The sequence below is a fragment of the Schistocerca americana genome, chromosome 8, assembly GCF_021461395.2.
Source record: "Schistocerca americana isolate TAMUIC-IGC-003095 chromosome 8, iqSchAmer2.1, whole genome shotgun sequence".
In the NCBI taxonomy this organism is placed as follows: Eukaryota; Metazoa; Arthropoda; class Insecta; order Orthoptera; family Acrididae; genus Schistocerca; species Schistocerca americana.
Genome location: NC_060126.1, coordinates 296,731,533 through 296,754,206, shown reverse-complemented (window position 1 = coordinate 296,754,206; position 22,674 = coordinate 296,731,533). Strand labels below are relative to the sequence as shown.

The 22,674-nt window shown below is 42.2% G+C and overlaps 1 long non-coding RNA gene across 1 annotated transcript; it reads right to left on the bottom strand.

Moving 5' to 3' along the window:
• Positions 1-941: 941 nt before the first annotated feature.
• Positions 942-16,398, bottom strand: LOC124545343. The gene is made up of 2 exons (XR_006967606.1): positions 16,261-16,398; positions 942-1,686 (listed from the first exon to the last, which is right to left on the bottom strand). It is a non-coding gene; the product is annotated as an uncharacterized LOC124545343 (long non-coding RNA).
• Positions 16,399-22,674: the final 6,276 nt, after the last annotated feature.

Sequence of the window (22,674 nt, the reverse complement as noted above, 5' to 3'; positions counted from 1 at the left end):
GCTGCTCGTTTAGTTTTTATTGCCGTTTCAAATATACCGGTCATTTTTGAAACACCTTGTATCTGCAGACACTGCAACCGCCACTGGTACACGTGTTTCTGTCAGAATCATTTCGCAGCGATTTCAGTCATGCTGTCCGTATGCCCGGAAGCCGATTAAATGCTACCCACTTAAACCACGCCGTCATTGAGAAAGATGTCGTTGTTTGGGGTCAGCAACAGTGGTGCAGAGTGATGTTCTCTGAAGAATCCCGCTTCACTGTGGAAATGACACAGGCCACCAGTTAGTGGGCAGAGAGAGGGGCACGTTACAGACCACAGAATGTACATGATCATCCGGCAGGCATTATGCACAATGGCCGATCACTGCTGCATATCTTAGCGCAACGCCACACAAGACCGTTGAGATATTAGACACACTGGAAAGTGAAGATATTGAAAGCATCGAACACCTACAGAGCATGACTTGTATGCTCCTGGCAGACATTTTTCTCAACAAACACCGTCTTTCAGAACCTTGCAAGAACTGAACCCGCCTTGAGAGAGGAGTAGAACAATATCCACCATAGCCTCCTAAACAGTTTGATACCCAGCATGATTAATAGGTGCAAAATATTCATTAGTGGCCGATGAGGGCATATTACTTACTGAGAAGCTGATATTGACCTTCACGTTGGGATTTTGACCTCTGTCAAACTTGAACGTTGTATTTTCAACTGTCCTGCTTTCGCTTGTGGTAAAATATGTACCATTTTCGTTATAAATATACCAACCCACATCTGTTACGTACGTACTATGTTTGATGTCGTCCATCATTGCCTGTGGTTATTCCTTAGCGGTTGTTAAGTGGTGTATTTTAGGCACCGGAAGAACTCATTGCTTATGAGATACATGCTATGTACATTTTCAAATCAATAAAAATACATGTATTTCAATACTTAATTATATTCTGGAAACACTATTTATTCGAAAATATATCTAAAATACATTTTTCTCAAAATTATAAAACGGAGCCGAAGGAATGGTTAAATACTTAATACATTACATTCAGTAAGTGCGTGTAAGAACATGGAACAGTGAATATTTTCCTTTAGAATTCATGTAAACACACATCAAGCCGTCTCACTGCCAAACTTGCTCTATAATGTTATTGCTAATATGGATACTTGCTCTAATTTATTTTTCACCGAGACATTGAATATTTTGAATTTTTTCTCTAGACATTTTCTTATTAAATTCATTCGTTACATTGTATAAACTCTAAAACTATAGAGATGTAGCGATACTTTTCCTTGGGACATTAGGCCGTCACACTGGACAGTTGAGGTCTGTTGGTGCATCCGGCGATGAAGAATTTTATGGTTGATTCTCAGGACACTTAGTGGCTGATGACGCTTCATGTATCATTCCCATCAGTCGATTGCTTACAAAGTTATGAAATTTTCAGTGGTTGTCCCCATATCACACCCAGAAGGGTCTAGGCGGGGACGGCTGAGGTGGAGGTGGAGGCGGCTGCCTCGGCAAACTCCTTGTCTATCCGCCTCTGCGCCTCCTGCCTTAAATATTTCATCAATATGTGAATAGCGTCGTTCAGGTGAGGCGGCAGGTACTTCTTTTCGTGCTTCTCGTAGTAAGTGTTCAACCGCTCCAACTCATCCTGGAGTTCGTCAACCAGCGACACCGCTACCTGCTGATCAGAGCCGTGAAGTTTGTTAGTTAGTTAGCTACATGTTCTACCCGACACATTCTGTACATTATTCCGCAAGGACGTCGAAAGAGTCATTACAAAGAATAGTGACATGGATCCATTTACATGTGAGTTCAAAAAACAGAATGGTGTTTAGTTTAATAGCACAAATAGGTATGTAATGGTATTGCAGTAAGGAAGCTGCAAAATTCCAAACCAAAATTCTTCCGTGAAATAGACTCATTTCCCTGAACGGACTTTTCAACTTACTTTCAAATCTGGGTTTCCCGTCTTCATACAATTACATCTATAACTACATCCATACTCTGCACACCAATTCAAGTGCATGGCAGATGGCAGTTCCCATTGTAGCAGTCATTAGCTTCTCTTCCCGTTCTACTCACGTATGAAGGAAGCAAGGAGAACTACGGTTTAGCCTCAGGTCAACTCCGGGGTCATTAGATACAGAGCACAAGCCCGGATTGTTGCAAGGATTAGGAAGTAGCAGAAATGAAAATGGCTTAACAACAAAATTGGTAATCGTGAAGCACACGAAGTTAAGGATTTCTCTTACATCGGAAGCAAAATAACCCTTGAGGCTTGAAGCAAGGAGGACATACAAAGCGGACTGGCACAGCCAAAGAGGGCGTTCCTGGCCAAAAGAAGTCTGTTATTATCAGACATTTGAGGAAGAAATTTCGGAGAATATACGTTTGGTACACGGTATTGTATGGGACTGAATGATGGACTGTGGAAAAATTGAAGCAGAATAGAATCGAAGCATTTGAGATGTGGTGCTGTAAAAGAAACTTAGGTGGACTAATAATGTGAGGCATGAGTAAGTTCTCTGCACAATTGAGGAAGAAAGGAACATATGAAACACACTGGCTAGAATAAGGGGCAGGTTGGTAGGACATCTGTCAAGACATTAGGGAATAATCTGCACAGTACTAGAGGGACCTCTAGAAGGTTAAAACAATGGAGGAAGACAGAGACTAGAACACTTCCAACAAGTAACTGAGGACATTGGCAGCAAAAGCTACTGTGACATGGAGAGGTCTACTCAACAGTGGCCGCATCAAACCAGTCAGAAGACTGATGACAAAAAAATAACGACGAGTCGGTCGAAATCAGTCTTGCTACTGAAGAGTTTTTGTGTACAACGACGGAAATAAACCTTATGCTCGAACATGCTGCGTTTTCCCAAAGTTAAAAAAGAAACCATTTGCAGATAACCGCCCAAAAATGCTTCTCAACACTGTAAAATTTTCTCTATTGCTGTATGCCTGCTGTCATAGATTATAACACTTACGTCTCCTGCAAAAAAGACGTAATTGTTGTCGATGTGCAATAAATGAAAGCTCATAAACATATATCAAAATCAACAGAGAACTCAATATTGAGTCCTGTGGACTCCATTGGTGATTTTACCCTCAACTATAAAAATATATGCAGTTTTATACGTTCAAAAATTTTTCTCGGGCTTGGTGAACGATGACCTGAAAAACGAAGCAAAAAACAGTTTCAAATTCGAATAAATATAAGACGACACCAGAAAATGTAGAACCTACGACTTAGCACGGAAAATTGAAAGGATAGAGAAGTGATTTCTATTTCGTCACGTAGATGCTATCTAAAATATATAATTCAATGACTTTTCATGCCCAGAGAATGCAGACTTAGTGTTATGATTACGATGAAAACGAACAAAATGCTATCTCTAAATGCCTCTGAAAGCGTTTGTAATTTTTGTTGACAATAATTAAATTAACATGAAATTGTGTGTGTCTACTGCAAAGAATAATATCACCATTTGCACAGCTGACGGACCATGTGTCCAATTTTTGTAAGTACTTAACCGGAATAACGGCTTGCTGGACAAACAATTAGCAACCTTTTTTTACGTCTCATGCTGATCGGTACTAAAGGCAGCAAACTTTTTCAGAGAATACAGTTATTCACTCTCTGCGAAGTCCAATGTCTTTGGGCGATCAAATTGACCTCCCTGTAGTAGTTATTATTCACGCATTCGTGAATTCGAAAATGCGAGCCTGTTTTTCCGGCAGCTGACAATGATTCTACGTATCTCAGCCCCAAAATCAGAGTAATTATTTGTAATTTTGCCTATATGATTCTTCCTCTTGGTTTGAAATCGGGTGTTATAAGACAGAGGGAAGGAAGGCAAACTTGCATCTCTAAAATTTTTGGATTTGGACAATGGTATTGACAGTGCTGTTTGGAACATACAGTTAGACATCATGAAGTTACCAGACAAAAATACAGGAAGCAAATGTTCAAATGTAGCTTGTGTAGAAACCGCACTGTATTTCTGAGAGGCGAAAAACATGAAACAGAAGCAACATTTGAGAAGGGGAGGAATCGCGGATGCCAGAAAGTTATAGCACAACTTCAGTAACAAAAGTTTCGTGACGCACATGATGAGGCATGAATGAATAGTTAAGTTGCTAATGGAGGCACGTATGTGGGATAGACACCAAGAGGGAAGCTAAGGCGTGACTACATATCAGCAGGTTCAAATGGATAGAAATTAAAATTGCTATTCCGGGATAAAGTAACTTGCACAGAACAGATAAGTTCAAATGGCTCTGAGCAATATGGGACATAACTTCTGAAGTCATCAGTCCCCTTGAACTTAGAACTGCTTAAACCTAGCCAACCTAAGGACATCACACACATCCAGGATTCGAACCTGCGGCCGTAGCAGTCGCGCGGTTCCAGACTGTTGCGCCTAGAACCGCTCGGCCACTCCGGTCGCGAACAGATAAGTGCTAAGAGATGTACAATTTCAGTGCTTGGATTGAAGGCCACAACACCAACTGCAGTTTCCATTCAGTACGGTGTCTGTGCCAACGCATCCAGAACAAGACTTAATATAGGGATACGAGGGCGTCCGCAATGGGGGGCCACAGGAGCACTTGCCCCTTCCTGGAACCCAGGGGCATAGAATCTGTATTAATTACACTATTGTCGCCAGTTTTTAATAATGATTGCCTACGATCCTGTTGAATAGCAGATGGTTTTTTTATTTTTATTTCTGTTTCTCCGTTTTGAGAAGCATTAATTTGCCATTTGTTCATGATTATTTTCGTTGCACCGGGATATTCTCCAGCACTCTCATTTTATGACTCTACGTCAGATTTTTAATTTTCAGTTACAGCCTAATATTTTTGGTGTACTAATCAAAATCCAGCAAATGAAGCAGGTGAAAGGGAATACAAACGTCTCAAAAATGAGATTGGTAGGAACTGCAAAATGGCTAAGCGGCAATGGCTAGAGGTCAAATGTAAGGATTTAGAAGCATATATCACTTGGGGAAAGGATAAGTAAAGGGGTCGTGGCCCAAGGCAATCTGCCTTCGGCAGTGGTTAGATGAGCACATAATGTTTTCGTCTTACCTGTTGTGTTGCTTGCGAGCGAGTGCGCGTTTGTTTATTTTCGCGTAGTGGCTTGTCTTCGCGTCCGACTTCATGAACTTTTCCTTAGGATCGTAAACGAGCAAAAGGGTATGAAGTACGAAGGTTTATTCGGGATGAAATGTATCTCTCGCCGCAAGATGTTCTCAGAACTCATTTTTCGATCCTCAGTACAACTGTGCACATAAAGCTGGCGAATGAAGGGGTATGCGCGAAAGTTGTGCGGCACCATGATAATGATCTCAAGTTCTGATACTATGGGAGGTTTCGGGGGACGCTGGTTTTGGCACCCGTACGTTGAGGGTTTCGGACTCCCGGTTGAGGTGCCGACAGACGCTGTGATGGCCGCGTTGGGACGTTACAATACTGTCGTCAGTCACGTTGCTGAAACGTGGAAGACTTTCGAAACGGACCGTGTCGTCAATGGTGTCCAGCAGATAAAAATTGATCTGCGGAAACGCGTGCCTTCCTACTTGGTAATTGCCTACTGCATACCTCACGTCATGTACAATGGCTAACCGCATATTTGTTCAGCTTGTGACGAGGAAGGTCATGTCCGTTCTGAATGTCTCCGACGTAGACTGGATCAGAAGCGAATCGGAGACGTCGCTCTCCCAGCGGCGCCCACTGTCTTACCTCTACCTCACGCATCCGCGGTTGGGCTGCCCGCGCCCACTCTGAATTGGACGGCGCCGGCTTCAACTCCTCCCGAGGACGCGATGGACGTTTTGCCTTTTCTCCTACAACGTGCTGGAGACAGCACCAATGAACGATGGCCGTCAGCAGACACAGCCCGTCTGTCCCGACCCAGTGGTTGTCGATCATGGATCTGTACCGACCTCCACTTTTCTGCCATCCGACCATACGTCGGACGACAACCGCCCGCCATCCGACACAGAACAATATGTTGGGAAGCAGCGATCCGAGGATACAAAAGAGAAAACGCCGTACCCTTCTGATGACTCCCTCCACCAGATGTGTGCAGGGGATGATGACCCTGCTACTGCTGATGCCATGTCCTCTGCCCTGGCACCGGATGACGCGACGTCTTCCCCCCCCCCCCCCCCTTCGTCTTCTATCAGCATCCACATCCACCTACGGGCACTGACCTTCGCCCGCCAGCATCTAATGTGGTTGTCTCCATTTCTGTCTGTCGGTACCTGTGGCCGCACCTCTGTTAGTGTTCGATGAACCGGCTCAGTGAAACGTCTGTCTTCTGTGCGGATGTTATCGAGGCTGAAGATGGACGTTCTGGAGATTTACCGAGCTATGGACTCCCCTTGATGGGGTCCGCTCCCTCCTCATCACAGTGCTTCCCCCATGTCTGGATAGCCCATCCTCCTGGCGATGGCAGATTTTCAAACTTATCATAGAGCCACAGTCAGTGTCCATAAAATGCTGTATCCTGTGGGCGTTGACTTTGTCCTCCATCAGAAGATGCATATTACAACCTTTTGTGCTCCTCTTCGCTTCACGACATATGTCTCCCATGCTTCCCCTTCTGGTTGTGGGGTGGCGATCCTCCTATATGAGGATATCATTGCTGACGCATTTGCCGATATCTCTGAGCAAGAGGTATAACTCTCACGGTTTAGGGCGTCAGGATCATCAATGTCTACGCGCCATCTGGTTCGAGTCGCCCCCACAAACGTTCCATTTTCTTGCGATGCTGGATCTGCTTGCCGACATGATGGAGGACGAAGTCCATGATGCTACTCAGGTGGGTTCTACAAACAAGTTGCCTGGCCCTAAAGGCCTTCCAGTAGAGTTTTATCGGCCATTTCGTCCCCTAATGGCGCCGGTGGGAACGGACATTTGTCAGGATCTTTTAATGCCTCTGGTGCAGATCCCAGACGGTTTCCTCGATGGTCTCCACATTGCTATCCCCAAGCCTTGAGGTACATTATGGATGCGTTATTACCGCCCCTTGATGTTGCTCAGTAGCAGTAGGCAGATCTTTACCCAGCTGTCAGCTGCGTGGCTTAAACGCATGGCCCAATAAGTAGTCTCCCCTCAACAAACTTCTTTGGGAGGTGCCAATAAGATAAACACTGCTGTCTGTCCCTATCAGGACATAATCACTCTTGCTCGTGCTTATTGTGTATATTGTGTACCTGGTCTTTTGATCCACGCCTTTCCCACTCTTCGTCTGGTCATCAGAAAGTTCTTTTCGGAAAAACTATACATCGATAATTTCACTGAGTCCGGCAACTTTGCGCTCCCCCCTCCTCGTGACGTTGGTTTCCTGTTATTCTCAGTTATACTAACTACAGTAATTTAAAAATATACTACAAGAAAAGGAAATAAATAAGTCATTGATGTTCTTTGTAGCTCTATTTCACGTTCCCTATCCTTTTCTTAGTTCCTGGGAGGAGAGAGGGGAGGGTGGTGGGGGGAACAGGACATGGTAGCCAGGCCTCTGGGTGCATCTCTGCCCACATTTCCCCCACCCCCTTATTTGGATGCCAGAAAAAAAAGAGAACGTCTTTGATTAGTAAACAAAATGCCTGCGGTCACCCCTTCGACCACTGACAAAGCCTAAATTTATAATGAAAATCATCAGCAATGGCGCCCAAAGACTTCTGGCATAAGATGTTACCCTTATTCCGCCTACGGCAAAGTGGACGGAGGAGCAGACAAAGGTTCAGGGCACTCTCTTGCCCTTAATGTGGGAACATACACCCTAAATGTAGAAGAATCAGCAATGATCAACGGTGTGATGATGCAGAAGGCGATAGAAACCATTGGATTAAAGGGCACATAACCAGTATCCACAAGATATGTGGTCTGTAATTGAAAAGTCTCATGACGCTCCCCCCACTGGCAAATGATTCAGGACTAGTTCCCCATTTGCACCTCCAGGAGGGGACTCCCAAGGGGGTGGTGACTATGACAGAAAGATGGAATAACCAACGAAAAGATAACGTTTTACGAGCTAGGGCGTGGAATGTCAGAAGCTTGAATGTGGTTGGGAATCTAGATAATCTCAAAACGGAAATACTAAGGCTTCATCTAGATACAGTCGGGGTCAATGAAGTGAAATGGACGGAAGACAAGGATTTCTGGTCATATGAGTATAGGATAATATCAACAGCAGCATAAAATCGTATAACGGGAGTAGAATTCGTTGTGAATAGAAAGGTAGCGCAGAGGGGTACTGTGATGATGATGATGATGATGATGATTTTGGTCTATAGGGCGCTCAACATCGTGGTCATCTGCGGCCGTACAAGTTCCAGTCTTTCGATAACCAGTCTCTCGACTACCCGAATGGTGATGAGATGATGGCAACACAAACACCCTATCCCCGGGTGGAGAAAATCCCCGACCCGGCCGGGAATCGGACCCGATGCCGCGTGATCCAGAGGTAGCAACGCTAGCCACTAGACCACGAGCTGCGGACAGAGGGGCTACTGTGAAAAGTTCATTGGTAAGGTTTTTCTCATCAGAGTCGCAACAAACCAGCAGCGACAATAATAATTCAGGTATACATGGCGACGCTTCAGGCCAAAGATGTACAGATAGAGGAAGTATATGACGGTACTGAACGGGTAATTCAGCATGTAAAGAGAAATGATAATCTAATAGTCATAGGGGACTGGAATGCAGTCGTAGGGTAAGGAGCAGAAGACCAATTGAGTTCTCCAATAAATTTCAGCTAGTAATGGTGAATACTCTTTTTCAAGAATCACAAGAGGAGGACGTATACCTGGAAAAGACAGGGAGACACGGGAATATTCCAGCTTAACTACATGATGTTTAATCAGAGATTCAGAAACCAGATTTCAGATTTTAAAACGTACCCAGATGCAGATACAGTTTCAAATCGCAATTTAGCAGTGATGAAGAGTAGGGTGAAGTTTAAGAGACTGCTCAGGAAGAATCAATGCGCAAGGAAGTGGGATACGGAAGTACTAAGGAATGAAGTCCTCTCAGCCTACAGATACTGCTATAAGGAATAGCTCAGTGGGCATTTCCGTTGAAGAGGAACGGACATCACCAAAAAGGTCAATCACAGAAGTTGGAAAGAAAACTATCGTACAAAGAATGTAACTTCGAAGAAACAATAGGTTTGATTTGATTTGATTAATTATTCATTCCATAGACTCACAAAAGAGGGGATCCTCCTGGGTGTGGAACATGTCAGATAAACACAGTACAAAAATGTAATTAGAAAAACTTGAGTTTCATTAATTTTAATGGTTCTCAGTTAATAAACAGTAAAATTATGTACATGAATTAAAACTAAACTTCTAATATTTACAGGTTTAATACTTACATCTGCTTTCAATAAATCCATCGTTCACACAGTAGCTAGTTACTTGGCTATTACAACCAAGCATTGCCAAAAATTAAAGTAAATTATTCATTTCTATGATCCTCAGTTAAGAACAGTCAAATTATGTACAAGATTTAAAATTAAACTTCCACTATTTACGGACTTCAGACTTACATCTGCTTTCCATACATCCATCATTCACACAGGAGGTAACAGAAGAGATACTTCACCTGATCGACGGAAGAAGGAAATACAAAAATGGTCAAGGAAATTAGGGAACACAGCTAAACAAGTCACTTATGAACGAAATAATAGGAAGTGCAAGGAAGCTAAGGTGAAATGACTCCAGGAAAAATGTGAAGAAATCGGAAAAGAAATGATTGTCGGAAGGACTGACTCAGCACATAGAAAAGTCAAAGTAACTTTCGGTGAAATTAAAGGCAAGGTTGTAAACACTAAGAGTGCAGTGAGAATTCCACTCGTAAATGCAGACGAGAGTTAGGATAGATGAAAAAAGTACATTGAAGGCGTCTATGAGGGCGAAGACTTGTCTGATGACATGATAGAACAAGAAACAGGAACCGATAACGAAGAAGTAGAGAATCCAGTATGAGAATCATAGTTTAAAAGAGCTTTTGAGGACTTAAGATCGAAAAAGGCAGAAGTGATAGGTAGCATTCCATCAGAATTTCTAAAATCAAAGGGGGAATGGGCAGCAAAACGATTATTCACGCTTGTTTATAGAATGTATGAGTCTGACGATTACCACTCGACTTCAGAAAAACATCATCTCCACAATTCCGAAGATTGTGCGAGGAATATCGCACAATGAGCTTAACAACTCATGCATCCAAGATGCTGACCAGAATAGTACCCAGAAGAGCGGAAAAGAAAATTATGGATGTGACAGATGACGATCATTTTGGTCATGGGAAAGAGAAAGTCACCAGAGAAACAATTTTGACGTTTTCGTTGATACTGGAAGTAAGACTGAGGAAAAATAAACATAAGTTCATAGGATTTGTCGATCTGGAAAAAGGGCTCGACTATGTCAAATAGTGCAAGATGTCCGAAATTCTGAGAAAAATAGGGGTAAGCTATAGGGAAGGGCGAGAAATATACGAGAGAAAATAACAGTGGAAGACCAAGAACGAAGTTCTCGGATTAAAAAGGGTGTAAGAGAGGATGTAGTCTTTCGCCCCTACTGTTCAATCTATACATCGAAGAAGCAACGAGGAAATAAAATAAGTTTTCAAGAGCGAAATTAAAATTAAAGCTGAAAGAATATCAGTGATAAGACTTGAGGATGACATTGGTGTCCTTCGTGAAAACGAAGAGAATTTACTGCTGTTGCTGAGTGGAATGAACAGCCTAATGTACACAGAATATGGACCGAGAGTACATCGATGAAAGACGAAAGTAATGGGAAGCAGTAGAAATGTTTGTCACGAAATAGATGGCGTTAAGGAATTCTGCTACCTAGGCAACAAAACAACCCAAGACGGACGGAAAAGCTGGCTGCTATCAAACTTAAGGCTCAACTGCAGGAAGAAATTTCTGAGAATGTACATTTGGAGCACAGAATTGCATGGTAGTGAAATACAGACTGCGGCAAAACAGGAACAGAAGTGGATAGAACTATTTGAGATGTTGTGCTACATAAGAATGTTGGAAATTGAATAATGTGGTACGGAATAATGTGATACTAGAGAAAGCTGTAGAGGATAAAAACCGTAGAGGAAAGAGAGACTGGAATATATCCAATAAATAATTGAGGACGTAGTTTGCAAGTGCTGCTCTGAGATGAAGTCGTTAGCTCAAGAGAGGAATTGGTAGAGAGCGGCATCAAAACAGTCAGAAGTCTAATGATTCAACACAGTGGAGAAAAGAGAAGAAGCTGTATGAATATCAAGATATCTGGTGGAAAACGAGTCCCAAGCAGAGAAGAGAAAGCTGAAAGGTGAAAGGAGTATATTGTGGGTCTGTAGAAGGGAGATTAAATTGAAGGCATAATTATAGAAAGGGCAGAGGACGTACATGAAGATGACGGAAGCATTTGACAGAGCACTGAAAGATGTAAATCGAACCAAGATCCCGGCAGAAGAAAAATTTCATTATAACTACTGATACCCTTGGGAGAGCCAGCTATGACAGAACTCTTTCATCCAGTCAGCAAGATGTATGAGAGAGGCTAAGTACCCTTATACTTCAAAATGAATATAATTATTCAAATTCCAAGAAAGCAGGTGATAACAGGTGTGAAAATTACCATAGTATCAGTTTAATAAGTCTCTGTTGCCAAATACTAACACGAATTCCTTACAGGTCAATGGTGACACTGGTAGAAGCTGACCTCGGCTGAGATCAGTTTCGATTCCGGAAAAACGTAGGAACACGCGAGGCGCTGACCCTAAGATTTCTCAAGGAAGAAAAGTTTAGGAAAGGCAAGCCTACGATTACAGACTTAGAGAAATCTTTTGACAATGTTGACTGGAACATTCTCTCTCAAATTCTAAAGATGGTGGGGGTTAAATACAGGGAGCGAAAAGCTATTTACAAATGGCTCTGAGCACTATGGGACTTAACATCTGTGGTCATCAGTCTCCTAGAACTTAGAACTACTTAAACCTAACTAACCTAAGGACATCACACACATCCATGCCCGAGGCAGGATTCGAACCTGCGACCGTAGCGGTCACGCGGTTCCGTACTGAAGCGCCGAGAACCGCTCGGCAAGCTATTTACAGTTTGTACAGAAACCAGACAGTAGTTATAACAGTGACACGGAAGGCAAGCAGTGGTTGAGAAGGAAGTGACGCAGGATTGTAGCCTATCCCGATTGTTATTCAATCTGCATACTGAGCAAGCAGTAAAGGAAACAATAGAAAAATCTGGAGTAGGAAAAGTGGGGAGTGAAGAAATAAAAACTTCGAGGTTTGCCGATGACTTTTAGATTCTGTCAGCGATAGCAAAAACTTGGAAGAGCAGTAGAATGGAATGGGCAGTGTTTTGAAAGGAGGATATGAGATGAACATCAACAAAAGCGAAACAAGAATAATGGAATGTAGTCGAAATAAACCAGACGATGTTGACGGAATTAGGTTAAGTAAACGAAACGCTTAAAATAGTCGATAGGTTTTGGTATAAAGTAACTAATGGTGGCCGAAGTAAAGAGCATAAAAATGTAGACTGTCAGTGGCAAGAAAAGAGATTCTGAGGAAGATAAATTTGAACATTAAATATAAACTCAGGTGTTCGGGAGTCTTTTCTGAAGCTGTTTGTCTGGAGTGTAGCCATGTACTGAAGTAAAACATGGACGATAAACAGTTTAGACAAGAGGAGAATAGAAGCTTTTGAAATGTGGTGCTACAGAAGAATGCTGAAGATTAGTTGGACAGTTCATGTATCTAATGAGGAAGTACTGAATAGAATTGGGAAACAAAGAAATCTGTGGCACAGCCTGACCAGAAGAAGGGATCGGTTGGTAGGACACAGTCTGAAACAATTAGCGATCACCGATTTAGTAATGGAAGGGTGCGCGGGGGTTAAAAACCGTAGGGGGAGAGCAAGAGATGAATACAGTTAACAGATTCAGCAGGATGTAGGCTGCAGTAGCTTTTCGGAAAGGGAGAGGCTTGTGTAGTATGGAGTAGATCAGAGAACTGCATCAAACATGTCTTTGGTCTTAAGACCACGACAACAACACAACACAACAACATTTAGCAACACTAAACCTGAGGTAGGTGTTTATAATGGGAATACGACTCGTAAAAAACAACTGCATGCCTCGCCAATATTTTTGGCGATATGTCGAAAATCAGTACATATACATCTTTGATTTGTCGACGTTGGGTTTTTAACGACGTTTAGCGTTCCTGACTGGTTGTGGAAGATGAGCATCACTATTTAACAGAAACTAGCAGACAAGGACGTAATGTGTGGGGGAGCAGGCTATAGGGACTGGGAAACCGAATAAATGTGCAGAGCACAGTTTCGCAACAGGCCTCCTAAAAGGAAAAATTTATTTTGCTGTCGATAGTAATTTACGTAAAAAAATGGTATTCGAACAACAATAATTGTTGTCAACAAATAATTATTCGCACAGGAGTACTGGTAGAACAGAAGTTACGCTCCTGCGCACCTGGTAGATGGGAGAACTGCCGAAGCTGCATCCCTGCCACAGACACACACACACACACACACACACACACACACACACACACACACACACACACACACAAAACAGACACGCACCCGCACACACATAAAACTTTGCACGTTTTATAATTTTGAAAACAGATTCAATAAGAATGAAGCATTATTGAAAAATACCACTTAAATGAACTACGTGGACGAAAAATATTACGTGTGATAAATTAAGTGTGTCATTGTACTACATATATTACAAATTATGTAAAGCTTATAAAGAAACTGGAAGTAAAACAAAATCTATACCTTATTGTTTATGGCAGCACTGTATGTTGGATTTCGGACTATATATAATATAGACCAGATTATATTTGCTCCTCATAAATTAGAGTGTATAAGCTATTAATCAGAAACAGAAGTAAAAGGGCGTATGTGAAGGGTCGTCAGAATATTCCTTTCCAGGAACTGTGTTTTTCTTATAATTTCATTTCGCATTTCCTTGCTATCAATGCTAGTTATGTATGAATAGATGTTTTCTTAAGTATTTCGTGATGTTCTAACACCCTGTACGTTCCAAAAATCATATTGTAATTTCGCTTCTTCGTATTATCACTAAAGATTTAGACAATCTTATAGATTCCAGGTTAGTTTTCTCCTAATATTTCGGTCGGTTAATGTGTGGTTCTTATCTTCTTTTGCCTTAGGAGTTCATCAAGCCTGTGAATCCTGTTACGATTTGGATTTGAGCGTTGTACAACACACAGTGTCATGCAAAAAGAGCTACGAACCATTAAAGTAATAGGTAATTTTGTGTCTTACAGCATTCCCTTACGATATTCCAACGTCGCTTTCTTGTAGAAAACAAAATCGTCAGCTGGAAACCTCAGAGTCCTGCTGACATTATCTGATATATGTTTCTTTGTATGGATTTGTGTATATTTAGCACAGTAGGTGATAATAGCCCCAAGTTAATTAAAGTTCATACTTGTTCGATTGAAATACCATCTGCTTGTGATTTACATCTTATAGCTAGGCATTTTCGATATTACCGTACTTTTTCATCTGGAAAATCGATGAGTATATAAATATCAAAACACCTGCAAGATGTAAATTAGATGCAGATGATGTGTTTTATTTATTTGTGGATTGTTGTTGTTATATATAAGGCGGAACTATGGGCCTCATGGAAAAAGGGTGACCCGGCTGAGTCATTCAATTTGACTCTTAGTCTGATCACGAGGTGTGCCCATTAATTGCACGCGTAGATCACGTAGGCTGACGTGAGGATCAATGAACTATACTTGACGGTATGTATCTGGAACATCTTAGGTGATAAGAAAGTTAGTAGACAGGAATACAATTATATACTTAGCTTTAATTCAGCATCAGCGGTGAACGTCGATCCTGACTTTGTACAGTAATTTTTACGAGTGCACTTATAGACTGAACTGCGAATACTTCTTTGCAATTCTGATTGCTTCACACACATAGATCAATTGTCAATGCATATACTGTATGTGACGCCTGGCTAGGTCGTAGCTACTGACTTAGCTGAAGGCTATGCTGACTAGCGTCTCTGCAAATGAGATCTCTGAAGCTATAACAAGTGAATCATTCCTATTAAAGTCGGATGTAGAACTGGCCAGTGCGCTAGCTTGTCTCGTAAGACCAACCGAGTGGCGGCACTCGGCCTGCTAGCGTCGACAGTGGCGAATCGTGGGTCCGATGTATACTGACGGACCGCGGCCGATTTGAAGCCTACAACCTAGCAAGTGTGGTGCCTTGCGGTGACACCACAGTTACCACCAACTACAACCATCGACGTGAAAAACCAGTTGACAAAGGCCGTAAGGGTTGCTGGGTGCCTGCAAGATGTTGTGTGTAGAAATAAATTTATGACAACTCAGGGGACAGTAAAAGTTATAAAGCAATATTGCAGTCTGTTATGACACATGTAGCAGAAACTAAAGTACAAACGAAAAAGAAAACAAAAGTTAACGGTAGTGGAAAAGAAGGTACTAAGACAAATTCAAATAGTAGCGACGTGGGACAAGAGAACAAATGTATCGATAAGGGAAAACTGTGGAATTCGCCACATAAATAAATGAACGTGGCCAAGGAAAATAAACTGAAAGGCGCATATAGAAAGAATGGACCCCACAAGACTCTTTAAAATTTGTAAATATGGACGACCGCAAAACAAACGGATGCCCGGACGACCACTCAAGAAATAGGGCAAGAGATGGTCCAGTACGACCCCGAAATGCGACCGACAAATAGGGGAAATCATGGTTAGCGGAAGAAGAAAACAACAAGAACAAGAAGGAGAGCACATTAGAGGCCATTCCACGTTTTCTTGGGAAACATCCGAGGATAGCTTCATTTCGGTTGTACATCCGCCTTGCGGTGTAAATAAGTACGTTCTGTTAGTCAAACAGTCATTCTACCAGTCTCGTATCCGTGATTGTATTTTGATTAATTGTAGACAAAGTGGTACGGTGTCGAATGACCTTAGAATTAGGAAGGCAAAAGCTACCTGCTCCTTTGTTTCCACTGTTTGTAAGTTTCCTGAACATATCCAGTTTAGGACCTACAAGCATATTTATTATTTTTACCCTAAAGCTTGTGACATACCACAAAGTAAGTACCTTCCAGGTGCCGATTGCTTTGTTGCCATGTTTGAGACACAGTACGGGATCATCGATACGTTACCTGAATCAAGCAGACGGATAGCAGCAGAAACACGAAGATGTGGCGGGGCATGGCTGACGCTTCGCTTTGTGGCAGACGAACTGGCAGTGAGGACGGTAACGGGGTTCTTATAGGGCTTGGGGCCCGTTTTGCCCCTCGTGTCCTACCACTGTTTCCACTGTCGCCCCCTCCCTCCCGTTTGCCCTCCCCCCCCCCCCCCCCCCAAAAAAAAAAAAGGAAAAAATCTTCTCCCCATCACAGTCTGACAAGGAAACACTCGCCTGCGAATGAACTCTAGTATGACTCATTTCGAATGTTGTTTGGCCGTCTGGGAGGCTTATGTAATATATTTGACACAAAGATACACAAAGTTCAAAGCAATACAGTGCATGTCAAAGGCCTCTGTGTCACGCTTCACACTACAGTAAGATGATAATCTCTAGACGTAACGAGTGTTAGTCATATTGCAGATATTTTGCAATACAGATTTAACATTTCCATAGTTAGTCATGTCCCCAGATGAGTTTCACGCCAAATATCTGGCATCTATCATATTGACATACGGCAGCCATATTTGTTCTAAAAAGTAACCCGCACATATCTACCTGCAAGTAGTCACAACTGAGAGAATAGTGCAACAGGATTAAAACTGGTACAAATCATACAAACTAAGTCTTAATCTAAAAGAAACTCATAGTAAACAATTTAATACATATGAAAGTTACTCATATGAAAGTTACTCACGGGTACCAGAAGCATACAGGGTGACTCAGTAACTATTGCCACCTAGAATAACTGCGAAACTATAAGCCAGAAAATAGTAAATACCTACAAATTCAAATACAAAGGAATATTTGGATTTTGGGATGTAAAGATTAGTTGATTCTAACCTCCACCTTAGATAAGATTTTAAATTTTAGAGTATATAGAGAGACGATAATGCTATCTTAAATGAGTGAATTTACATACCTGCATAGTGTGAACTAGTAAATCAGAAAAGCGGTTGAATCTTGTTAGAGGAAAAGCAGTGGCTTCTTCCAAAAAACTGCATTTCGGTAGTACACCCGACACACACATACATACATACATACTCCATCAAATATACACAAGCACCATAAAATTGGCGTCTTCAGAAGAAGTAAACATTTTAGGTGCATTTTTTGAAGTAGGTAAGTAAATTTTTATGCTTATAGCTGCCTTATTAAGACACCAACTTTGTTTTTTCCGTTATTTTTAAAATAATATTCTGTATGAGGAGATAAAAGAAATTATTCGGATAGTTAAGGGAGACGAAACTTTAATAGTGATTGGGGACTGCGATAGTGCGAAAAGGAACAGAAGGAAAAGTAGTAGGTGATTATAGACAGGAGAAAAGGAATGGAAGAGGAAGCCGCCTGGTAAATTTTTTTCCAGAGCACAATTTAATCATAGCTAACACTTGGTTTAAGAATTATGAAAGAAAGTTGTATACGTGTAAGAGTCCTGGAGACATTGGAAGGTATCAGATTGAAAATATACGAGATGGCACATGTATATACTGAAAGAATCAGAGGTTGTTGAGAGTTTCAGAGGGAGAATTAGGGAACGATTGACAAGAACAAAGAAAGAAATACAGCAAAATAAGAATCAGTAGCTCTGAGAGAAAAAATAGTGTAGGCAGCAGAGGATCAAGTAGGTAAAAAGACGGAAGCTAATAGAAGTCCTTGAGTAACACAAGAGATATTGATTTTATTTGAAGAAAATAGAAAGTATAAAAATGCAGTAAGTGAAGAAGGCGAAACAGAATACAAATGTCTAAAAAAAAATGAGGGGCAGGAAGTGCAATGTAAGGATTTAGAAGCACTAATCACAAGGGGAAAGATAGATGCTGCCTACAGAAAAATTAAAGAGACCTTTGGAGAAGTGAGAACCACCTGTATGACTATCAAGAGCACAGATATAAAACCAATCCTGAGCAAAGAAAGGAAAGCAGAAAGGTGGAAGGAGTATACAAGGGGACTATACAAGGGAGAAGTACTTGAGGGCAATATCGTGGAAATGGGTGAGAATGTAGATGACGTGGGAGATACCATACTTCCTGAAGAAATTGACACAGCACTGAAAGACCTAAGTCGAATCAAAGCCCTGGGAATAGATAACGTTCCGCCAGAAATACTGATAGCCTTGGGCAGCCAGCCAGGACAAAACTCTTCCATCTGGTGAGCACGATGTATGAGGCAGGCGAAGTACCCTCAGATTTCAAGAAGAATATAATAATTCCAATTCCAAAGAAAGCAGGTGCTGACGTGTGTGAAAATTACTGAACTACATTTAATAAGTCACTGTTGCAAAAAACTAACACGAATTCTTTGCAGATGAATGGAAATACTGGTAGAAGCCGACCTCGGGGATGATTAATTTGGATTCCGGAGAAATGTAGGAACACGCGGGGCAATACTGTCCCTATTACTACTCATGGAAGATAGATTAAGGAAAGGCTAACCCGCATTTACAGCAATTGTAGACTTAGAGAAAGCTTTTGACAATGTTGACTGGAATACTCTCTTTCAAATTCTAAAGGTGACAGGGGTAAAATACAAGTAGCGAAAGGCTATTTAGATTTTTTACAAAAACCAGATGGCACTTATAAGAGCCGAGGGGCACGAAACGGAAGCAGTGATTCAGAAGGGAGTGAGACAAGGTTGTAGCGTATCCCCGATGTTATTCAGTCTGTATATTGAGCAAGCAGTATAGGAACAAAAGAAAAATTTGGAGTAGTAATTAAAGTCCAGGGAGAATAAATAAATATTTTGCGGTTTGCCGATGACATTGTAATTCTGTCAGAGACAGCGAAGGACTTGGAAGGACTGTTTAACGGAATGGACATAGTTGACAAAAGCAAAACAAGGGTAATGGAATGTACTCGAATAAAGTAGGGTGATGTTGAGGAATTAGATTAGGAAATGAGACATTCTGCTATTTGGGCAGCAAAATAAGTGATGACAGTCGAAGTAGAGAGGACATAAGATGTAGACTGGCAATGGAGTGAAATGCGTTTCTGAAGAAGAGAAATTTGCTAACATCAAATATAAATTCAGGTGTTAGGAAGTCTTTCCTGAAGGTATTGGTCTAGAGTGTAGCCATGTACTGACGTAAAATATGGACGATAAGTAGTTTAGACAAGAAGAGAATACAAACTTTCGAAATGTGGTGCTACAGAAGAGTGCTGAAGATCAGATGGATAGATCATGTAACTAATGAGAACGTGCTGAACAGAATTCGGAAACAAAGAAATTTGTCGCATAATCTGACTAGATGAAGGGATCGTTTGGTAGGACTCAGTCTGAGACATTTAGGGATCACCAACTCAGTACTGGATGGAAGCGTGTGTGGTAAAAATCGTAGAGGGAGACCAAGAGATAAATACAGAAGGATGCAGGTTGCAGTATTTACTCGGAGATGTAGAGGCTTCACAAGATAGATTAGCATGGAGAGAGCTGCATGAAACCAGTCTTTGAACCGAAGACCGAAACAGCAACATTATTCTGTGGCATTGGAAGAAATCCTCGAGGAGTAATTCATTGACAAGACAGGTGTGGACGCTGTGCAAGTAGTACAGGATGACATCACCACAAACTGCTGCCTTCCAGTGAAAGGGGTCCCGCAAACGACTAGCCCTACTGTACCAACTGTAAGTAGGTACTCAATTTGTGTGTTTATTAGTATGACTGTCGCATCAATTGCTCAAAATATTGATATATGCTGTAAAGCAATTAAGCGATTAGGGACAACTATACCGCACGTTGAATTTCATCTGGACTTTGAGCAGCAAAGGTGTGTGTTATACTGCAGTTCGGGAGTGATCGGTGTTTCCTTATAGACCCATTGTTTTAATTTTCGCCGACCGAAGTGGCCGTGCGGTTCTAGGCGCTGCAGTCTGGAACCGCGAGACCGCTACGGTCGCAGGTTAGAATCCTGCCTCGGGCATGGATGTGTGTTATGTCCTTAGGTTAGTTAGGTTTAACTAGCTATAAGTTCTAGGGGACTAATGACCTCAGAAGTTGAGTGCCATAGTGCTCAGAGCCATTTGAACCATTTTTTTTTTTTTTTTTAATTTTCGCCATAGATAAAAGTCCAAAGATATTAAGTCTCGTAGCGTGCAGGCCATTTTGTGTTTCCCGAACGACGGATCCAGCGATCACCAAATGCTCTGAGAAAAAAATCTGTAATTATCTTTGCGAAATGGCGGGACGTAAGTTACGTTGTTAGCACGTGGATTACCTTGTGTGACGTGGTACTTCTTCCAATAACTGCCTCGCCGTATCTGTTATCAACGAAGTTACTTGCTGCTGTTTTATATTTCCATTAATAAAATAGTCACCAGTGATGTCATTCTTCAGGAACCCGCTCTACACGTTGACATTTCTCACATACAGGCTGCGTTTTCAACTGTTAGTGCGTATTGCTATGACGGATTTTGTGTATTGTTGGTAAATGATGTTTCGTCTGTAAACAAAACCTCTCCATTTAGATCAGCCCTGCAATGTAAACAACAGAAATATATTCTTTCGATTGATTTCCACTATATTTGAGAGAGCGCCTGAAAATTGTTAATCACCGCTCTGCAAACTCGGGAAGCATGGAGTTGTGATAACTTTCATACTGATAGATAGGAGGCGACCACACTGACTAACGCGTACGTTAGTGTGGCAGAGACGTCAGTCTCCACATTTACATCATTCACCAAACTAAATCCCTTAGTATAAACATTCAATCCAAAATCAACTTAGTACCACTGTCTACCAGCCGTCAGAAACAAAGTTCAACACAAACTACACTACATCTACATCTACATCTACATCTACATTTATACTCCGCAAGCCACCCAACGGTGTGTGGCGCTCGGCCGCCGCTAGAGCTCGTAGGATCGCGCTCTAGTGTTAACAGAGCGCGATCCGCTGGAAAATTCAGTTTCCGGTCCGCCATGTTGGATTATCAGCGCGCTACTTCCTGCCACGCCCGGGGAACATCCTGCCGCGCCTTGGCTACATTGTAAACATGAATATATGAAACAAAAATAATAAGACAGTGCCCCAGGGAGCATCCCAGAGTGCACCAATAAGCATCCCAGAGTGACCCAGAGAGCATCCCAGAGTGCCCCAGTGGGCTAAAACACTAAGAAGAATCGCTTCTCGGCTTTTGGCAAGATCAATGTGTAGAAATAAATATTAAATAACCCACCCACCTCCCCAGCAGTCGGAACTGCTGCATAATTAATCAATCAATTGATATAATCAATAAAACTAAAAAGAAAGATGCATGGCTGTGTAAAACATGCAGTTGCCTCATGTTAAATTAAATGCAGTAGCCTCGTAATATAAAGCCACTACAAGCCGTCAGAACGTGACGTACATGCCTGCAAGTACTGGCCATTAAAATTGCTACACCACGAAGATGATGTGCTACAGACGCGAAATTTAACCGACAGGAAGAAGATGCTGTGATATGCAAATTATTAGCTTTCCAGAGCATTCACACAAGGTTGGCGCCGGTGGCGACACCTACAACGTGCTGACATGAGGAAAGTTTCAAACCGATTTCTCATACACAAACAGCAGTTGACCGGCGTTGCCTGGTGAAACGTTGTTGTGATGCCTCGCGTAAGGAGGAGAAATCCGTACCATCACGTTTCCGACTTAGATAAAGGTCGACCGACGCGAGTGGCCGAGCGGTTCTAGGCGCTACAGTCTGGAACCGCGGGACCGCTACGGTCGCAGGTTCGAATCCTGCCTCGGACATGAATGTGTGTGATGTCCTTAGGTTAGTTAGTTTTAAGTAGTTCTAAGTTTTAGGGGACTGATGACCTCAGCAGTGCTCAGAGCCATTTGAACCATTTTTTACAAAGGTCGGATTGTAGCCTATCGCGATTGCGGTTTATCGTATCGCGACATTGCTGCTCGCGTTGGTCGAAATCCAATGACTGTTAGCAGAATATGGAATCGGTGGGTTCAGGAGGGTAATACGGAACGCCGTGGTGGGACCCAACGGCCTCGTATCACTAGCAGTCGAGATGACAGGCATCTTATCCGCATGGCTGTAACGGATCGTGCAGCCACGTCTCGATCCCTGAGTCAACAGATGGAGACGTTTGCAAGAAAACAACCATCTGCACGAACACTTCGACGACGTCTGCAGCAGGATGGACTATCAGCTCGGAGACCATGGCTGCGGTTACCCTTGACGCTGCATCACAGACAGGAGCGCCTGGGATGGTGTACTCAACGAGGAACCTGGATGCACGAATGGCAAAACGTCGTTTTTTCGGATGAGTCCAGGTTCCGTTTACAGCATCATGATAGTCGCATCCGTGTTTGGTGACATCGCGGTGAACGCACAATGGAAGCGTGTATTCGTCATCGCCATACTGGCGTATCACCCGGCGTGATGGTATGGGTG